The sequence below is a fragment of the Pagrus major genome, chromosome 8 (assembly GCF_040436345.1).
Source record: "Pagrus major chromosome 8, Pma_NU_1.0".
NCBI lineage: Eukaryota > Metazoa > Chordata > Actinopteri > Spariformes > Sparidae > Pagrus > Pagrus major.
Window position 1 is genome coordinate 6,439,985 of NC_133222.1, and position 13,979 is coordinate 6,453,963.

Here is a 13,979-nt window from a genome sequence, read left to right on the forward strand (position 1 = left end):
GTTATGACTCAGATTTGAAGAATAACTACAACATCTCTTTTATAAAAAAAAACACAGGGAACTACAACTTATTCACTTAGAGACTAACTAATTTTCTGGCCTGTAGAGCAGTCTCTGTACAGCATTTTATCACGGTTTCTACACTGGCAGGGCCCTTGTGGAGGCACTTTATCAAGTCTTATCAACCAAAGGAGTGTTTATCACTTTTTTCTACACTGGCAGGGAACCACAGAGGGCACTTTATCAACTTTTCTTGCACACTGGGCCACCGTAGAAGCCACTTTATCATGTTGCTTTTACCATACGGCATCCAGGAGGGCACTTTTTTGCACCGGTTCTTAGAGCACCACCCCAGTTCACCGGTGCTGTAGTGGAGCTGTACACAGATGTAGATATATAGGCTACTATATATCTGCTATACTATATTATCAGGCTTGGGGAGTAACAGAATACATGTAATGGGATTACATAATCAGGACACAAAAAATGGTAACTGTATTCAGTAAAAAAAGGGGATTACAAACAGGATCAAACAGACAGGAACTTAAATATGTTACAACTATTACTATATCTTTATTATTGTGATATTTCTGGGTCACTGACTACAATTACTAACAAGTAATTTGTAGCTATCTTAATATGTGTAATTGGGGGTTACTTTAAAATGTAAATAACTAAATTTTATTATTAACATTTTAAGATAACCCTCCCCAGCCCTGTATATTATACTGTAACTTTAAATACCCATGTATTATGAAATAACAATAGACTACTTGAGCCAAGTAAAAGACTGTATGCTGAACACTAAACCTTCTTAGTATATCATATGAATGCATTTGATTCTGTCTCCTGATTGGCTCTTGTGTCGGTCTTATTAATCCTGACCAGCCTTTATTTATCCAATCAACAAGCACGACACTTGGTGATTATGTCACCTGGAAACAGCGACTCTTCCTCGGTGGTGTCTTCTGCAGTGAGCTTCAAAGATGTGAATCATAATGAATAAGAGCCGGCAGGGAACTCCTTGACTCTTTTTAAAAAAAGAAAAAAGAAAGTAGGAACTGAGAAGTTTTGTTGCGCAGAGTCGAGCTGAAGCTGCGTGGATGGATGGGAGGTACTCCTGCAGCTTCAGGGACCAGATGTGAGGGAGAGGAGGGGGTACAAACTCATCCAGACAGCGGCTGCTAAATGCTTCCTGGTCAAAGACTTTGCTAACAAACAACACACTGCTAAAGTTCACAGCTCCGACCTGCGACTGAATCTTCGCACTTTAGCGCGGAAGGTAAGGTGGAAACGTGCCGGACCGTCTGCGTGCTTTAATGCTTTGATGGTTAATTCAAGTGCGCATTACGTCGCTGAACTGGAGGTGAACTTAAGACGTGATGACGTGAGGGGGGTAACTGCTTTTGACGGGCTCACGAGGTGCTTTCTGATCCCTCTGCTGCTCTCTTCGTGATGTTTGATTTTATGGTTTCACATTTTTAAAACCGGTCCCGCACAGTTTAAATGTGGTGGGAGGTTTTTTTTTGTTTTTTTTTCACAGTGTGCCTCGGCTGGCTGCTTACCAAAGATGGGGATGTGCTTCAATTAGGCTGCATGGCAGATAGAATAGGATGTGATCCTGTTGTAATAGGATACTTAAGAGCTTGTATTTTTATTTTCAAAAAAGACACATTTAATTCTCTTTTTCTTCTCCATGTCTAACTGTATTATCTCTGTTGTAAGGTGCTGAGCTCATTATAACCTGCTGTATATTGAGGCTGCTAAATGTAGGAGGTATTTCTGTTTTTTGCAAATTACACACTGCTATTTTCTCACACTAGTCTTTTTAGTTTTATTTTTGATATATTTGATTTGTGACACGATAGCTTTTTCGACTTAAAGGATAAGCTCACCCAAAAAATGAAAAAATTCAGCCGTTATCTTGTCACACCCACACTGATCTCAACTCGTGTGGAGCTTCACAGCAAAAACGGCGTCGCAGCGTTCACCAAAACAACTAAGGTAGATGGGGACTTGTTTTAAAATGTAAAAGAAAAATAAAACAACAAAAATGGCCATCTGGTGTAATCCAGTGCCCTGGAAGCCCTGAGATCTCCGATTTATTTTTAAAGACTTAATTTACATCCTTTCATAAGCTAAAATCTTCACAGTAGCTGCTTAGCTAGAAGGGTTAGCACGCAGCCCGTATGAAGTGATTGCACGAGCACGACCGCTTGTCAAGGGTGGAAATATTGTCTTCATAAATCAATGTGGGATCTCAGGGTTTCTGGAGACTTGGATTACAACAAAGAAATTTCCCCATTTGCAGGACAAATAAAGGATTTCTGATTCTGATACTCCATACGAGCTGTATGGAGCCATGTTGTGTTATTTTTTACGTTTTAAAGAGGTCATATAATGCAAATTTTCAGGTTCATGCTTTTATTTGTGGGGGTCCTAGTAGAACAGGTTTACATACTTTAATTTTCAAAAAACACGTTATTTTTCTCATGTGGTGCATTGCTGCAGCCTCACTTTTCACACAGCGTCTTGAACGCTCCGGGTTAGCTACAGAGTGAGACATCTCGCCTCTGTGCAATCTTTGGTGAGAGTTGCACATGTGCATTACTTAATGGGCAGGATGTAGCCAGTCAGAGGCAGAGTAGGGCGGGTCATGCTGAGCAAGGTAGTGTGATCTAAAATAAGATTGCTACAGAAGTAGTAACTGTATGTCTGCTGAGTGACTTGAGTGTATATATTTTATAATTGATATATCAAAATATATATTTATATAACGCCTGTTACATAGTGATGCACATAAGTTACAGAAGTAAAGGCTCGACTCCAAACCAGACGTTTCAGGCACTGCAGAGGACCAGTGTTTTCTGTGGGAGAGAGTAACTTCCTTTGGTGTGGACTTTAGGCTTGGCAAAACTTTTACATGCACAAAAATGCTTCATAAAACAATAAAGGAAAGGCAAAAGCCCAAAAAGCATCATATGACCTCTTTAAAACAACCTCAGTCCTCCTCCTCAGTTGTTTAGGAGAATGCTGCAACACTGTTTTGCTGTGAGGCTCCAGAAAAGGAACATCATGTGACTTTTCGTCAGTATCGGTGCGAAGAGATACTGACTGAGTTATAATTTTTCAGTGAAAATATCCTTTAATGTGAAGAGTGCATCATTCAAGGGACCACCTAACATTAATATGCATGGAAAAGAAGCTTGTGAAGATTACAACAAAGTGATTTAGCTCACTGGGATCCACTTAATATCCTATAAATATTGAGTCAAAGGCAGAAAAATTAGACCTTTTGATCTATGACTCAAGCAACCTCATTGAAGGTGGCCCGCCTTTAAATCACTACTTGTGCACTGCTAATGAGATTCGAGGGGTGGCTTCCCCTTTTATTTTTATTTATAACTTCCAAGCTAGAAGTGATTTGATTTATGTAAAGGAGATATCATCAGTGTTTGGTGTGTGTGTGTGTGCGTTGTGATGTTAATATGGGTTGCAAGAAATCATGTCATGGATAACTAGGAGGCCATGCTTGTTTTTATGAGCCTCAGTGACATAAAGATCAAATCTTCCTCGCAGATATTAAGTGTCTGAACCAGAGGCGTTTATAGGATGAGCACTGTGGTCTGTTTGAGCTGTAACACATTTTATTCGCACTGAGTCACGTTATGAGCAAATCTCATTACAAGTTATTGAGATTCTGCTGTTTACTGTAAGCTGCAGGAAACTTAATAAGTGCAGTACCGCCTTTGTCAACACAACAAGGTTACTGGGAAGACTTCCATACGGAAAAATAATGAATATTAAGCTACGTTTGCAGCGAGTACACTAACCTGGTTGTCAATACCACGGGCACAGTACCTGACACTGCATCTTTCACCGCAGCTATTTCTCTTTCCTTATCGTGGAATGCTTTTTGGCAAATGGCGGATGGCAACTTTTGGAAAAATCCAGATTTATAATGTCTGTGTAAATATGCATCAGCGTAAGGATAACTTCAATTTGTGAGACGCATTCCTCCTATTTTGTTCTGACAAAATAGGTCAGAGATGGAAATGGCATGTTGCAGTGTATTTATGTTCACACTTTGTGAGTTATAACACGCGAGAATGGTCCTTTGTTTTCAGAGACATGAGGGACTGAGAGAGGCTGTCCAGCTTGGGCCGAGGCCGACTCTGATTCCATGGGAGAACGACTGCTTGTTTGTTAGCGCCAGAGAGCTCTCATGTGATGAAAGGAAACTCCGATTTTGCTTTTCACTGAGCAGAAGTGTAAGTGCTCTGTGTTTGATTTGCCTCCTCTTATCTTGTTATAGTTATAAATATGATTATGCCAGATGTGGCATGCAGTACAAGGCCATGTCTGGAGCCATACATGGTTGATATCTCAGAGCATGTTTTCGTCCGGTCCAGCCGTACCAAGAGGTCAGCCCAGGAAAACAGGGACTCGGAGGTTTATGAATCCGCTGAACACCAGTGTCTGACACTGCATCCCACCGTCTCTGCTTATATTCACACATTAACCCACCAAGTGTCAGGCTCATATTAAATCACAGGGTGTTTGTGTGTATGTAAGGGGGAGAGACACATGTTTCATCATGTTTTTTGAGTGTTTATGTTGCTTCACAAAGTGATCTCCTTGCCTCCTTTTGGTTTTTTACAGCAGAAAGTCTCCTTTTTCAGATTCTGGGGTTGTGCCCTGTACTATAAGCGCCGAGTCGCAGGCCAAGCCATTTTCTGGCTCCCATAATCCCAGTCTGCACGACACAGCCTTCCACTAAAGACACCGGAGAACATGTGACAGAAAAGCCTGGTTCTGTCTTTAAACAAGTCTCTGGCTAGACAGGCTGGATAAATGACAGCGCTATAGAGAGATAATGAGTTTTCACATTCAGAAAGAGTCCAGACATGGGGAGATCAACGGGATCGGACTGACTCAGCACATATGACTCAAGCAAAGTGTTCTGAGGAGATAAAGACCCTTTTTCCTGACATTTCAGTGAGCTGTGAAGTGAACAAGAGGATTTGTTATTGGAGAGATGGATTGAGACAGATTTTAATAGGGTGAAAGAATTATGTGAAGAGAAAGGGAAGAGGAGCAAGACAGCTGAAGATCTACGACATGATTTCCAGTTTGAGCTGAGCTGTGGAGAAGTCTAAGGCCCTCCAACCATCAGAAAACCTGCATGTTTACTTGTGATGGCAGGTGTTTACTTAACAGTTGACAGATGTTTAGAGCAGGCATACTTTCGTGACAGAGAATCGACCATTACAATCTCTGCGGAGTTAACGTCGGTCAGTGTCTGCTGAATAATATGCCAAATACAAGCTGGAAAGTAGTCTAATGACATCCACTGAGGAGAATTTCATTTTCTTTTGTTTATTATAGCCGTTATAAATTGAATCATGTTGTACATCTTTACACTCAGTCTTTTTTTCCTTTTTATGAGCCAACTCTTGTTGATTTTATCACGTGTGATAAGAGTGAGAGGAGAGACTGAGAGTGAGAGATCAAAAAACATCAATTGAAACAGTCTCACAAGGAAGGAAGCCTGGTTCTCCACAACTTTAACAACGGCAGATGTCCAGTATTGACTCATGTGTTACGTTGTTAACGACGTCACAGTTAGTTATGACAGTGAGCAAACATGCGATACCCCAGGACCCTTGAAGTATCTTACCTAAGTGGAATGCAGTCTGCTTCAATGTAATCAATTACACCTGTGCTTTTCCGGCTATTGATGCATCCAGATGTCCTGCGGTTCAGGGCATTTGTGAAGACAGGGATGGACTTTTATTGAAAGTTACCACTGCCCTGTGACCCTGACAGCTGCATATAGGGGCTCATTTTACTGGTATCTAGTTTACCTGAATAATACACTTCTTCACAGCAACAAAAGCATTGAAGTTTGGTTAATCTGGTTTGGATGAATAAACAGTATCAATGATATTGGCTATCATGATGTTAGAAGATGTTTATCTTTGTGTCTCTGCATGGATACGAAACATTGATTTACGTACTGAACGCACTTCCTAAAGCACAATTGTGGGAATAATCTGGTTTAATGTAATTTGAAATCAGTTTTTTTCAGATCTTTCATAAGTAGCTTCAACTGCTGTGGTTTCTTGGAGAGAGATCATGTTTATGGTCAGCCTAGCTGTCGTGACACTCATTAGTCATACTAATTACTATGTTCTTCTTCATCTATTTAAAAAAAACCTCACCACACCCAAGGGATTTCCCCTGGCGAAGACTTACAACAACTTGATATAGGATGTTTAGACATCAGCTGTAACAGCTTACATGAACCAAGTGAAGGTTATATGTAGGTTAATATCAGTTTGTGAACAGTATGTGGCAGAATCCAGTTTCATTCATGTGACATTGTTCTGAATAATTATTTTAGACTTGTCCATAACAAGAGTAGGTTTCTGGGGTTTATCAGCACCTTCATGCCTCTTTTGCTAGCCATCACGTCATGTCATTCTTTGTTGACCTCCGCTAAGATTTTGGCAAAACCAAGAGAAGCGAAAACTATAAACATATCCTTGTTAAATTTTGCACTCTGAGAGAAATCACAGGCGCTGTTTCAGCTTGAAAACACAGGGAGGAGAATGTGACATTAACCCCTCGGCTCATGTTGCTTCAGGTTTAATCAGGGTCCAGTTCTGTAAGCTGGTCAGTGGTTCAGGGCTGTGTCGTGTAATGATGCAAGTGAAGAAAGGGGAGTGGACGAGCAGGGTGGAGAAAACGCAAGGGGGCTTCATTGCCTTCCAGCTCTGACAATTATCTTTGCAATCAGTGCCGAACAAGAACCTTTTCATTTCAAGGATCCGCCCTGCCCGCACCACTCAGCTCAGCCCTATTCAGCTCGAGAAAATGAGGTGAATGTTGTCGTACCCAGCTGTGTCTTGGCTCGGCAGTGGCTTAGTGCAATTAGAGAGCGAGAGACAAGATCAGGAAACACCCAAAGGCCGCGTTGTCACTGCTGTGTAACATGATGAAGTGAGTGTGGCTGGCAGTGGCCCTCAAGAAGGACTAAGGAGAGATTTCACGTAAACTTGAAGGATTTAGCAAAAACTTCTGCACTGAGTGAACTCAAAAAAAGTCCAGTTCAAAAAGTTTGTTGTCAGGGCAGAAGGCTGCATCCATCTCTAGTTTCATGAGGTCCAGCAGAAACAGAGTGCACACTGGCCAGAGACTGTTGTTGTATACCTGCATCTGTGAGGAGGACAAAAGGTGTGTGGCAATGATTAGTGTGGGAATGAATTACTGTAGTGTTAAAGCTCTGCAGTAAATAGCTTGAGTGATACCATAGGTGGTGTTGTGTGTGTGTGTGTGTGTGTGTGTGTGTGTGTGTGTGTGTGTGTGTGTGTGTGTGTGTGTGTGTGTTCAGGGAGGTAGGGGTGTAGTGGGAGGGACTGAAGTGAGAGCATTCATTTTCTGGACTAATTCTCCACCATCTGGTTCAGCTCTTCTTGCTCACATGATCAGTGGGTAGAGGAGTTTGGTTACAATACAAACACACGCACACACACAGACACACACACACACACACATACACACACACATACTCTTAGAGGTCACATTAAATATTTCCTGTTTTCGTGTTTGTGTCATTTTCTAACCAACTTTCAGAGACAGAAAAGAGAAGAAAACATATTCCATTTATTGTTGATATCTGTTCTTTTGTAGAAACAACAGTAGCCATTACTCCGTTCTTGACTAAAAAATCTCCTCCATAAATTTTTCACTACCATTACCCTTTTTGCTTTCAGTTGTTTGTGGGACGTCGTTAACCTGCAAAACTGGTTTATGCACAGTATTAAATAAAGACAGACGTATTCTGAATCCTTTTGATTTATCATGTCAAATATAGTCAACAATATTTCTACCAACACTGGAGAAGCTTTAGTCATACTGAATTTATTAAAGGTCCTCTCAATTGAACCTCATGTATCAGACCAATATCTTTATTAACCCATGTTTCCGACTGTGGTACCACATAACGCATAGACCGTCTCTCATCACTCATCCTGTCTTCTTCCTCTCGTCTTCACAACAGTGCTGCACACAAACCTCAGTGATTAACAGCCTGCCATTAAAGTTATGATGGATACACATCCTGAGGTGGATTCAGAAGGAGCTCAGTCTTTCATTCAGTGTGTAATTGCTGAACTCATTTATAAAAAATTGGGTCACAAAGCTGTTATTGATGTTGCGTAAGGATCGACCGCTGCCAAAGACATGAAGCAAATGTGTGCGCGAGATGAATAAGGAGAGAAGATTACTGAGCCGGCTCTCTCTTTGTCTTGTGGCTCAGAAACATTCCTAGTTTATGATGCAGACGGTGCTACCTGAGGATATATTGACAGAAACATGACAGCGGATTCCCGAGAATGTGTGTATGTGCACTCTACTGTGTGTCTGTGTCCTGTTAGACTGTTCACTTCACCTGTTGTGAGCGCTCGAGTGACAGGTGACTCCAACAGATTCACCACTCGAAATTGTTTAATTAATTAAAAAATTCAGACGATTAGCTATTTCGCTAATTAGCTATTTTTGTGAATTTGTTGAAAACTCTGTCTCCAGCTGACTTTTTGAGTGTTTCCAGTGGACTGGTTATAAAACATCTTAATTAAAAGGTTGAGATGAAAGCTGCATGTCCCAGACAAAAAAAAACTAACATCCCCCAGTCCATGAGCCATGTAACTTAACTTATGTAACTACCACAATGTTTCTCAGCAAACTTTATTTTGAAAGTCTAACCGGACGTTGCATTTATTATTGACTGATAAGAGCATGCGGTTTTCACATGTAGGCAAGGCAAAACGTGACAACGACATGACAGCTACGGTGGGCCAGCAGATCCATTACACACTTAGGCGTAGTACCGCCTGTCTAAGTTGACAAGTTCACATCTCCTCTGAGGTTTGCTGTGTGGAAAATGTGATGAAACGCTAACTGAAGTAGAAGTCGATGAGACAAGCTGAAAAGAAAGTGGATATCGAGCGATTCATTGCCGAGTAATTTTCCAAATGCCGATTGATTTTAAATAACTGGCAAAGGTTTCTAGGATGGAAATGCTTCTTGGTGCATAGGCTCGTGTTCTGGCACACGTTCATATCTGTTTCTAATATCATGGACATATGGATGTCTGAGTTTCATTTAGATTTCAGGGTAATGTTATTCTAAGGAGAGACCTGGCTTGAAAATACATGCCAAATACAGAGATTTTATTGAGTTACCTCTTGTGTGAATAGACTGCAGGGTCTGACATTGATATCAGATATTGGTCATAGCAGAGGCAACTGTATCAGATCTCTTTGGGCTTTAAGGCTTGACAGACATGAAGTACATGGAGGTCTGCGTCCCAGTCGTATTTTATATAATCTCTATCCACTATCGAATCTGCTTGTTCAAGTCAAATCCATGTGAATCCTTTATTAATCCCACAAAATTCTATATAGCTTTAAATGAATAGTTCAATATTTTGTGAAATATGATCGTTTTCTTGCCAAGACTTAGATGAGAGGGCTGATAACACTCTCACGTGTATCCCTTACATATAAAGCTTGAACTTGCAGCCAGTTAGCTTATCTTTAGCATAAAGACTGGAAAACAAGGGGAAATGGCTAGCCTGACTCTATTCAGATCTCAGTCTCACTTATTAGCAAGTTATCTTGTTAGTTTGAACATAAAAACATGTAAGAAGTTGTGGTTAACAGGGTTTGTGTTCTGTGCTCGACTGTTTCTTGGCCAGGTACAGTAGCTTTTCCGCAACTCACAGTGATCACAGGACTCCGGGAGGGTACCGTGCCCGGCCAAGACTTAGTCCTGCACATAACCCTTCAGCAAAACCACAACTGACATGCATTTCATTTTTAAACTTTGGTTTTTGCAAGAATTAATCAAACAAGACAAATGACTTAATCAGTGAACCTCAGACTTGGATGGATCTTTGGATGGACCTTTCCACAAAAATGTCCTAACACTTTTGCAGCCACAGTTTTGGATCTAGAAAGCTAAAAGTTGTGTGTGTGAATGTGTGTGTTTGTGTTCATATTATTCAGCTTTTTTTTTTTTTTGAACCCTCAGACAGAGCCAGGCTAGCTGTTTTCCTCTTGTTTCTAGTCTTAATGCTTAGGTGAGCTAACCTGTAACCACTGCAGTGTCCTATATATCCTGCAGACATAAGAGTGGTGTTGATCTTCTCATCGAACTCTCAGCAAGAAAGCCACAATAATTATCATTAGTGTTCAGTTTGAAGGCCAAAAATAACTAGAGTTTTCCCACATAGATTACATATTTTCTATTTTTGTGATCTATCTAAAATGTTTGGTGCCATGCTCTTCTGTAAAAAGAATGAAAAGGTAACTTTGTTGGACACAGAGCTTAAATATCTGAAATGTAACCAGCTATCACAGCCCAACCCTGTGTACCTCAGTATAATAAGGTGTAATTTGAGTGTTTGAGGCAGCTGAACACAACTCCTACCAAGAGCTCTGAAGAGTATACCAGACATGAGAGTGGGCTTGTTGGCCTTGTTCACATTTTGTGATTGAACTGAGAGCGGCTCAGGTAATACGAACAGTTTAGTGGTCAGAAAAAGTTACATTTGATATTCGGGCAGCTTTCTCGATTATTCATATTTAACCTCGTCCGGATGCTCTCTGTAAAAGGGTAGCAGGATTGCATCATTTTAGTATTGAGAGTGTCTGTGTGAACAGTAGTTTTGGCCAATATTTGTAATAGAGGCACTCAAATCCATGTATTATTGTATGATATGTGATCCAGGTCATTACGGGCCGGGGGCCTCCACTCTCAGACGTACACCCAGACCTATGAAGTCACTGCTTGTGCTGAGTGAATGTATTTTGATTAGACATCAGATCTCGGTCATTACTGATCCATCTCTGTATTAGCTCTATATATCATTTCATCTCTCTCTGCTGTGATTGCTTCCACATGTCAGGCCCGGGGCTCCACAGGCCTGTGACCACACAGGGCTGTAGTATCTGTGGGTGTGTGTGTGTGGGGGGGGGGTTTAAGAGCCTTTATAATGGGGTTTAGACTCTCATGGACTCCCCCTGGATGCATCAGTGGAGGCGACACAGAAGCCTGCTGATGAAGAGGTGGGTTGTTGGGTGGGCAGTGGGCTAATGTGAGGGTTGTTAGAGGAGGTAGGGGAGATTGAGGAAAGATTTGGGCAGACACATCCTTGGGCGCGCTTGGTACTGATGAAAGGAATTTGGATCATGGATGCTTCCAGATAGATTACCACATGTATACGTAAACATGGACTACATACACACTAGAGGTATTGTGCGTGTGTATGTTTCCAGTTAGCAGCGTATATATTTGTGCTAAGCCCCTGGGAGAGGTGGATTACCCTGCCATTAGGGTGTGTTGGATGGCGATGTGTTGTTCATGTCAATTCAGCAAAGCCCTTCACCTTCCTCCTCAAAGGCAGGATATGTTTCATACATCCATACTAAGCACAGGGGAGCCTCGGTTGTCAGTTCCACCTCAGGTGAAGTGTACATCTGCCCAAATGATCTGTGGCGGAAAAAACACAGGGGAGATGAGGAAAACAGCTGCAGGCGTCCGTGAATACACGAAAAACAGTCTCACCACCATTTTTTCCACTAAATACGGCCTTCAGTGTGATCAAATGACAGACAAACTGTTTGGCAATTTATTTGGCTCGTCCTCCTGGCTAGCTGTCCTGTTGGTGGTGGGAAGCCAGAGGCGTCAGTGGTGAAGGAGACCCCAAACTTAAGACAAGGAGGAAAAGAGGAGGCCTGCAAGGAAGATCAATTTGAATCGCTATGTTTTGATTTGTGGCATCCTATTTGAGGATAGGGGAGTATTGTTTTTTCCAGTAATGTTGCCGACTGTTCCCTTAGCAAGTTGAACATTTTCTTTTCTCTTTTCTTTTTTTCAATCATTTATATGCAATTGTGTGAAGATTGATGGCAGGTGTCCGAGAGGTGAAAAGAACCATGGCATACCCAAGCAATCACCAACAATCAGCGCTTAATCATTTTTTCTCTCAAAATTCAGAACATTCGTTGGCACAGCTTGTTTGTTTTGCCTGTTACGATTCTGTCAGGTTAACTCGGAGAATATCGTATATTTTTTTGATTGCAGTCCTGAAGAAATTGCTCCGAAAAAACTTTCCACTCAGTGAACAGCTCCATTCTCAGATAACAATGTTCAGCAATTACCCAGCCAGCCCGAGACAAGCGTGTGAACACCGTCACCCAAACTGACTGAAGGAGGCTAAAGATATTTGGTTTCTTGAGTGTGAATAAGAACCAAAGCTTGAAGACTGTATCTCTCTGCTGCCACAGTTCATGGTAACCTGAGAATGATGTTCACAAATCATTGATAAGAAACAAGTGTTACACGGGCTTTGGCAGCAGTTTTTTGGCTCGCGTGTCACTGTTCTGCATTGGCATGGTGCTGGAGAGCAGCAGTGTAGCCTCATGTGCAGCCAGTGTTTATGCTGAGCACAATCTGTTCTGTCTGTTCCAGAGATACATCCCGATGTTTGATCGGAGAAAGTTACATTGTGTAGTACATGGACCCTGAAAAAGTAGGCCCGTGGGTCTTCGAAAATAACAGCTTTCCACTACTACACACTCAGCACAGCCAGCCCACCGTGATTTAAACCATGTGCATGAAACAAGATAATGCTTTTTGAGAACGCCGTCTTTAAAGAATAGTGTTTGCACTGTGGCGTGTGCAGCTGTCTTGTCATTATGAATTTAGATCCAATCAGTGTGGCTCGAGGGGTCTGACTGGAAAGCTCTCATTTTCTTGCCTCTATGAATATTTAGATGGCAAGGTCTCAGTGGTTATAAACAGACAGGGACTGTTTGTTTCAATGCACAATCAGATAAAGGTTACACATGATTGTGTTTACAAAACACACTACACTTTAGGAGCAGTTAACCATTCACCTGTGACACTTTCCATTCACCTCACACATCATCAGTGAAACTCTTATTAGTACTCAGCAAGAAGTCTGTCAGATGTTTGTTGGGTCCTCGTTTCCACCTGTTAATGATCTATTTTATGTGTCTCTCAGACAAAAGTCAGTTCTGGGTATTGGCACGGACGAGGATGTTTTACCCTAACACTTTGTTTACGAGCATTCATTCACCCTTCGTGCTCTTTTGGACTTTTGGATGCATGCTGTGGCTTTTCCTGTGTACATATTGCATAGCTTGTATAAGTGTTTCAACTACTGTACTGTAATTGCCCACAATGTCTTCCATATGTGGTTGCTGTACTCTACCAGTAAGTAGTAGCTTTCTTCTCAAGGAGCTTGAGGAACTGAGATGTCCTCAAGTCCCCTTATGAACATGAACATCATGTGACGGGGAAGTGTCCCAAGTGTCACATATCAGAAAAGTGAAAGCGGGTGATGTTCTTTTGGAAGAAATGTTTTTTTAATTTTTTTTACAGTTCTCAGTTATTGGGAGGGTCTGTAAAGACCTACCAGTACTCACCCTGACTTTTTAACCTTGGTCCTTAATTTGCTTTATGACCAAAGCAACCCTGCGAATAATTACTTGTTTCAACTTAAAAACACAAGTTCAACTAGTGACTTAAATATTTTAGTTAACTTAACTTAGGTTGAATAATTAGTCTTCTTTGGAGTCTTTTTTTGTGAAGCCATTGTCAACCGAACTCAAGGAAGCATTTTCAGTAACCTTAGGATATTAAGTTGAATCAGTGACTGCTCAGCCACACGAACATCTCGAGACATTTGATTTCCTTTTAGATTTCCTCAGTTTGAAGAGTCAATTCTTTGTTTCACACAAAGACCAGCTGCAGCTGCTCCTTAGCATCGTACAAAGACAAAGTATGACACTGCTCCCAGTGAACATTTTAAAAAGTAGAGACTGAATTCAATACTAACCTTCATCATGGTTTGCAATGTGTTTATTATTGTTAAAAACAGTCTA